This window comes from Haliotis rufescens, unplaced genomic scaffold (assembly GCF_023055435.1).
Source record: "Haliotis rufescens isolate VD_foot unplaced genomic scaffold, xgHalRufe1.0.p SCAF_4, whole genome shotgun sequence".
Taxonomy (NCBI): Eukaryota; Metazoa; Mollusca; class Gastropoda; order Lepetellida; family Haliotidae; genus Haliotis; species Haliotis rufescens.
The window spans coordinates 32,706,122-32,715,028 of NW_025964112.1; positions in this window are offsets into that span (position 1 = coordinate 32,706,122).

The following is an 8,907-nucleotide window of genomic DNA, read 5'->3' on the forward strand; positions in this document are numbered from 1 at the left end:
TTTCTCGTGTTCTCTCCTTTGACGAGTTTCTCTCCAAATCCTCTCCTTTATCGCTCCATGGCTTGGCCAGAGTTGGCAACATAGTTGTCTGTGGTGAACACAACATCATCGTTTTCGACATTATATGAAACACTTTCTGGCAAATCTTGCTGAAGTTACTGGGAATGTCCTTCAAGTAGTAGAAAGAAGCATTGCCATCATGAATCACAAGAAATTCATTGGCAGGAGGGACATCCACATCCTCGAGATACTGGGTCAGGTGGTTGGAAGGCCTTTCACTTTTCAGTATGCAGTCCCGATAATGACACAGGAGTCAAAGGATAGTTCAGCAGTTCCTTCAGACCCAGTTGTATTCCTTGAGTTTGGAACGTGATAAACAACTGAAAAGCGATGTACCCTCCCTGTTTGTACTGTACCACTTTGTTTGCGGTGGTTGTGACCCTGACCTTCTTGTCCATGTCTCCTAAAGTTTTGAGATTCAAAGGTTTCACTGGCTCAAAAAAATTTTGCCACTTTCCAATCGGGTTTCAACATCTACTCCGCCAGTTCTGCTCAGAGAACATCTTTTTTCACATGTCGGATGCCGCTTGTCCCGATAATCCTTACTGTTGACTGAATGGGTTCAGGAAACTTTCAATGGCTTCTTTTGTTCGGTTTAATTGTTTTCACTTTTCAGTACCTCAGCAGGCCGGACATCATGGTGTTTGGTTCCCCTACGCTGCCTGACAACATATCAGGCATATTGAGAGTGACGTTGACACACTGCGATATGGTAAGAGAGGTTCTAATCCAAAGTTAATAAGTATCATGGTTGGTCAACACGCCTGAAACACCAGCACCACTTCCACCAGCACCACCACGAGACTTGGCGTGTCACATGGAAGTCTCTTCCAAAGTCTTGTTGACTTCACACCTGTTGCCACGAATGAAGGGTCGGTCATTGCTGATAGCACCTCTCTTCTCCTGGATGAGATGTCTCGATTTTGGCTATGAATGTGGAGAAGTATGTGAGGTACCTCGCATAATTTTGGCCACCAAACACGTCAGCCATGAGAGGAAGACAATGCACAAACACGTGTAAATCGTTGTTTCACTGCGTGTATCAGTGATAGTACAAGCCATAAATGACCCATGTATGACCACAGTTGAGCAGTCTCTCCTTGAAACCATGCCATAATGTCATCGCGATATTGCTGAAGTCCTTTCATGTAATCCTTAGGCCTCTAAAGATGGGGTGTGCAGCATATTATCCATCACTTGCTTTGATTGCTCAGATAACGAAGACAGTTTCACGCGGACTTTCTACATACTGAGTCATTATAAGTCGCCCAAGGCACTCCAACAAGACTTTCTGGCAGTGCATGGCTGCGTTTTAATGTTTCCCTCACAGAACACCTGCGATGGAACCCGAGTCAGTTTCCAGCAACATATCAGCGAGACCTGACCAATTCATTTTCTTTGCTTTCATTTCCATATATGCACAAACTAGATGGAATGTTCCAATTAGGATAATGTGCTTCTCGTACTTAGTTTGTTTGTTCCAGTCGAGGGGATATGCTTTCATACATACACAACTAAAATGTGGTGATGATGTAGCACTGTCTGGGTTCGGTTGTGGCGTTTTCACCATAGCTTGGACACACTTATAATTGGTGATTGAACTGCCAATAACTAGATAGAAATCGATTGTTATAAATCTCAGGAGCGTCACCAGTCAAAAATGTGAAACCTGTCCACCCAGGCTCTTCCTGGTGTGACAAACAACTCTTCATCCGTATCAGAGCCCACAATATGTGTCGCATATCTGCTCCGTGGTAGTTTTATTCACCATCAGGATATGTCTGCTTTTTTACCCAAAATTTGTGGACAATCTCGCTGGGTGACATAGCAGATATTCTGCTAGATTGAGGATCAACGAACGTTGATTGATAGTGTTAAGGGATGTCTACACGGGTGCCACCATGATCCTCTGGTTTGCCTTCTTTTTCGTGTAGTATGAACTGAACCCATTCCACTAAGGTTGTTGTCAAATTATCAAATTCAGAATGAAACACTGATGGTGGCCGAATATGTATTGACAATACAGTTAATGTTTCCTCAATAGCCTGTGCCAGCGCTGTGGTTAGCTGCAGTGAAAATGAATAGTTCTCACAATGGCGCATTCGGTTGAGCAATGTAATCAATCCCTCACTTCTGAACAGGTTTGGAGAGTGTCATGCATATCAACACATGCTTTGGAAGTTTCCACACACCGTTGCTGCCCGAAGTCGACATGATTTAGATGTGTGGGTTGCTGCGTTAACTGTTATGGCATAATTTAGAAATTTCTCCAGTTAAGATGCCAGAACATTACTAATGTTTCCAAGATCCTGAGCAGATGGGAACCATTTCAATTTGTTTGATTTTGTGCAGCTGTTTATAATAACCTTAGGCAAATAACTTCCAACTTCTTTGATCATATCTGAAGAAGCAAGTTCATATGCATGTCTAACAACATTGTTAACCTCAATATCGGATACAATATAGGTTTGGAAGTTTCCAGTGCTGTTCAACATACAGAAAGACAACCTGTCCTTGTATGTCTTGTGTTTCTCTGTAATCTCTGACAATGCAAGTGTTGTTTGATTTTATCAAATTGAACACAAATGGCAGTAAGAGGGGGAAAAGATCTGTCGAATAAGGTGGATGAGGCAAGTGTACGTATCCACATTCCCGTACAGCAGCCATTTCAACATTACTGGTTTCAACTGGAGCATTAAGCTTTGAAGTTGGTTTCCAAACGAATTTCGGCATAACCCTTCCTCACTTAGTGGATCTGCTTCTTTAAAACTTCATGGTTTCCACTTCGTGGATTATTGTTTGCTCTCAGGAACACAGTGATGGATCCAGGCCTTATCACCTGTCACTAACCTCACATGAAGTTATTGCGGTTTTATCTTGTTAACAGGCTATTAGAGTTGGAGGCCGTAGGCTTCATTTCATCCAAATGCATTCCATAAACCCCTCGGGCACGAACTTTTGACATATGAAGTTGTTCAAGGAAGATAGTTTCTATGTTGACTATTATTCAGTACATTCTGGACTGCATCAATGTTGTCTTTTGTGGTGATGGACCAGGGTTGTGTCATCTTACACATTCTTTCACACACGCTGAAATTGTGGCATTTGGTGGGGCAGCTTACCATAAACAGCATGTAAACGTTGGTGATGGACACTCGAGGGTAAATAAAATTATTGACTGCTCTAAACTCAGTTTTCTCCATTTCAATGCTAAGAGATCGGGTACCTCAGAGTCGAAGTCAGTTATCAGCGAACCACTTGACTGAAGATGACCAAATTACGGCACACAGGTCATTACTAACATATGTCACGCGTAAACAATATATCCGACTCAATACAGCATAAAAATACACCAGCCTCAATATCTTCCGATATCCGTCAAACCCATGAAGATCCGAGGTAGGTCTTCAGCAACCCATGCTTGCTGTAAAAGGCGACTAAGCTTGTCGTAAGAGGCGACTGACGGGATCGGGTGGTCAGGCTTGCTGACTTGGTTGATACATGTCATCGTATCACAATTGCGTAGATCGATGCTCATGATGTCAATCACTGGATTGTCTAGTCCAGACTCGATTATTAACAGACCAACGTCATATAGCTGGAATATTACTTAGTGCTGCGTTAATCAACAAACAAACGATATCCGCTCAGTATTGTTGCAATAAAAATCGTCAATGTTTGCTCTTTCTTAAAGGAGCTACCGGCTCAGTGATGTAATGGGTAGAGCGTCTGCCCGGAGAGCAGAAGGTCAGTAGTTCGATCCCTTGGTAGTGTCATTGTGAAAGACGGTAAAAAAATGTAACTTGTTGTTACCCTGCCTGGTGTTCGGTATTAAGAGCGCTCAGACTAGAACTGACCGGTTCGGAGTCAATATAATGTGTTTGAGTCGGGTATGTTCAACTGCAGAATGCTATGTCGTTGATCTAGGACGATAACACCTGCAGGAGTCCGTCCTGTACAATGCTACATAAGTGAAATAATCTTGAACGCGATGTTAATATATTAAATTGTCAAACGATATGGTGTGATGCACCCTTAGTGTGAGCCTATATACCCCGAGCTGTTGCTGTCATGTTGTATATGGTGTGATGTACCCTTTGTGTACCCCGAGGCGTTAGGTACATCACATATGCCCCGAGGGAGCGGTTGACAACGAATTCATCTGACGGCATTCACTCATCCAGACCCGGAATATATGTACGAAGCTTCACCGAGGTAAAACGCTTTGATTCAGTCATCTTAACAGCAAGCAGACGACGCAGACGAAACGAGTTACTTCCTTTTACCTAATGCATTAGTGGGGAATAAACATCTGCTCATTTCAGCTCAACGATACTTATGCGAGACACGCAAGTTACCTAAGTTGTGTTGCGATTGATTTCTCAGCAGGGTACATGAACGGAGTACATGTAAAATAATTTCCCGCTCCACAACCAATCAGAATCTAGTGTTTTAATGTAAGGTCACATAAACATAATTTCACCTCACCGGTAGTAGATTGGTTCCACTGCCGTTAGGTCTAAAACGACCGGGGGACCTCCGCTATATTGCCTGTTATTATTGTTGAACTGGTACGGTGTGGTTGGCTAGTTCATGGGAATTATTCGTATTCACTTTCTTTCACTATGTTTAACTCATGTCTGAAAATAGGGACACATTTCTGTTCATCCTGATGCAGAGTAGAGAGGCGTTACATTGCTTTCGTCAGAACTTTATCCACCAGATACTTGTCATTTATGTCTCTCTTTGTAAACATTTCTCGAAATGAAGAAAATGTCATAACATTTGTTAGGTAATTACTAAAAGTAACCTTTGATCGAGCAAAATAAAGAAATTACTTTAAGTTAATATTTTTAATGAAAATTCATTTGGTTACTTCACTTCCGAGGCGGGAAGATAAACAGAAGTCTGATTGACCATTTAGAACCGCTTATTTCAAAATCCATATTGGAGAAAAGCTTGTTCTGGGAAATCGTTTAAAATAATTCCTACTTAATTTGTCTGTACATGTAAATTTGTGAAATATGTTTTTACACAAGAGCAGTATGAATTTGCTTTCACTGTTAACGTTAGCATTTATTGAAAAGCCACGGCTAGCACGGCTGTCGTCTATTTCTGCAGTTTGGGTTCAACTGTCGGATAATACGACAGCAATAAGTAATGACAGCAACATTACAAATGTTTGAACTAAAATCTTGAAATAAATGAAATTGGCCGCCACAAAACATATATTGTTGCAAGACTTTTCTCTAAAAAATGTTTGCTCAGAGTTTTATTTTTTGTAAATATATTTGTCTTTGCAGCCTTAGATGAAAATTATTCATTCTCTCCTACCCCAAGAATAGGACGGTGGGGTAGTCTAGAGATTAGACTTATTCCCCTGTATTACTGCGTAATTTAGAGTATGAATGATAACTTCTGTGCTAAAATTACGTCCATCTCTTAATACTAAAATCGTTTGTAAAGCAAGCTTGAATGATATTCCATGCGCGCTTTACCAAATCCAATGATCTAATGATTTTCTCCCTTTTCCCCAACAAGGAGGTGATATCTCACGAGAGACATCAAACAACAACGGTGCCTACAAGAAGTCAACACGTTCCTATGGGGTTTTCTACAGAACATCTTAAAGAACTTTCTGATGAGATCAGCACTGCAAGCTATTGTTGCATAATGGGTTTCATATGAGCAATCTGATAATGCAAAGAAGTATTGATTCGGATGGTTGATTAGGAAGTTACGCCTATAGGGTCACTCTCGATCTGGGTACCATCGAAATGTACCCTGGGTTTTCGACATTTCGATGGTACCCAGATCGAGAGTGACCCTATCAGCGGAAGTTACAGCTTCGAGAAACAAAGTCGGAAGTTCAACAGATGCCCTGAGACCAGGCAAGAAACGTGTCAATATTCACAGATTACTGCTGACGTTTTGTCATATAATTGCTCGTACCACCATAAAGGTAATTACAAGGGTTTGGAACCACACGCAACACATGGAGTGAAGCCTTATGGTTTCCAATGTTCTATATTACATGAGGAATCCTTTCAATCTTTTTTTGTCGTCACGTTGTCCCTTGAAACGTCAAATTTAGCCCTTTCAGTCAGGTGATCACGCCGCTCTTTAAACTCATCTGAGTCTTGGATCAACTTTCCATGGCGACATCATATTGGTTTATATATGTATTATTGTGTTGACCACTTTCTAAAGGGTCGACAACTACTTTGCTTTATCGCGTCAACGGCATACGCATTGATGGCGTTCCACGTGAGGACACGACTATAGCACTAACTTATATGAAAACCCATTGGCATCCGTTGTTCTACCTTCATGAGTGAGTGAGTGAATTTGGTTTAACGCCGCTTTTAACAGTATTCCAGTTATATCACGGCGTGTCAGCGCATGTGGGAGGAAAGCCCGAAGGGATGCAGATCTCAGACGTTTACCACTTCGGTGAAACCCGCGAGCACGGGTATGGTGCTGACAAACCTAGAAACATAATCGGGGCGAAGCGGGATTCGAACCCACAATCATAGGTTTCTGGCGTGATCAAGGAACGCAACTCTGCACAGCGAATCTCGGCGCCTTAGACGGCTGGGCCACCCGTGCCCCCTTTCTACCTCCATGACCTGTAATTTGATGGATACGCTATCCTGTTAATGAGTAATCCTGCATTTCTACTGATATTTCTACTGATATAAACAGTGTGTACGTACATGCCAAATGTTGTCTCAGTATTACATCATATACATCTGGGGAGGGACTGCTCTGCTGTCCCAGAAGATTTATAGTATGGCCGGCCGTGTACATCCTGAACAGTAAACAAACTGCCCTAAACGGAGCTAAAATTCCGGGCCTCGCCTGTTCAACACTGAAATATTATATCCAATGTGATAGATCAAGGAATTTGCATCAAGATCACACAAGCACACACAATTAGAAAAGGAAGTCCTTGCTATCATCTACGGAATATAGAAATTCTACTAGTATATATATATAGATGCAAGCTTGTTTTAGTCACAGACCAAGATTACCTGGAAATGATTATCCAGACTGACGCTAACAAGAAGTATCTTCCAACATAGAATTGTCGACTTTGATGACAATATTTTCTCGAATAATTGACAGTAGTTCCGGGTCAGTTTTACATAACCTCTGACTTCGTTAATAATGACTGATTTGTTTGACTTTCAACCTTGACATGTCTTTATACAGAATAAAATAAAATAACACAAAATATAGGTAAATTGTTAATTTCATTACATATCTATGTTGCCAACAACAAAGTGTTTGTATTAAGATGGCCGACCAGCTGTTGTCAGGGTCAATAACAACAGATATGAACCATGTGCGAAATCAACTGTTTGTCTGTTGTCATATCCATAGCCGTGCAATTGTCATGGTGACATTCCCAAAGTCTTATCAAATTTCCGACAGCCAAGTTTACCCAACAGCCCCGTAGTATTGTATAGGAGTCTAATGATGTTTATCCAGGCCCTTTATAATTCATGCCATAGTCATAAGTTAAGGTTTCATATTATGTTTCTAAACAAACACGTGTAGCTCGGAAACAGGGAAGTAATGTGAAAGCCTGCAGTCTATCTGTCACAAGCTATTGAGAATGGAACATACAAATGTGCAAATATACAAAATGTCCTTCGTGGCTCATATGATTTATTCAAACCATTACGCAAGCGCGTCATCGGTATATTAGAAACATTACAAAAGCCGTTTGTAGAAGACCGACACATATTAACAAACATGAATTCGGTTTTAAATATTTATTTTCTGAAGAGAAAATGGGTTGGTAAAGAAGCACAACATACTTCGATTAACACTGCTCTATCAACGAAAAGGAGCTGTGGGGTAGCCTACTGGTTAAAGCGTTCGCTCGTGAAGCCGAACACCCGGATTGGATTCCCCAATGATTCCCCACAAACTATGAAGCCAATTTATGGTGTTCCCCGCTGTGATATTGCGTGAATGTTGCGAAAAATGACGTAAAATCACTCACTCACTCCAGCAACAAAACAATTTAAAATATGTGGAGTGCAAATCGGCAAAATATATTGTAGAAACACCAGTAGACATATTATTAAAAAAACCCATCTGATTAGGGTTGTTTGTCACTGCCAGGCAGCTTCTTAATTAAATATTAATGTCAAGAAGCTATTTCGAATGGCTTTGTTTTTTTATGATATAGTCATGTACTAATTTTCATATTTGAATTTCAATTTGTTTTTTTACGTGTAAGGAAGCATTACCATGAAGATAGGGTTGGCTTATAAATTTCAACTTCTTACAATGCAACGTTTAGGTAAAGAGACCAGTAGTTTTAACCAATTGCTTAATAAATGTGCCGGCATCTGTAGCAAACGTCGAATTATAAGAATAAAGGTCAAAATCCATTTCAATTTTTTTTTATTGTAACTACAGCTTTTAAAAGGCCACTTAAATATGCTGGAATAATTACGGCTTAAACAGTTTCAAATTACACCTATGGGTAAAATGGTACATGCTATTTCTGATAATATCATACTTTGTGCATGTGAAGAAGTAATGAAATGTATTTTCGTGTTGGTATCCGCAGAAAACGGGCAGATTCGTCATGGTAATGCATTCCAAAGTTTAATTCTGTCTGGAATAAACGATTTTGCATAACATTTTGTACGACAATTGCTATTTTGTAAATTGATACTGTCCTGAATGCATAAGGAGTTGTTACTTGTTACTACTACGTTGGTAATGTGAGTTGGACATTATTTTTTTAGGTGCCGAAATTTTAGCAATAATGACAAGAAATAATAAAATAAAAGGTATACAGAAGGGTAATATTAAATCTCTGCT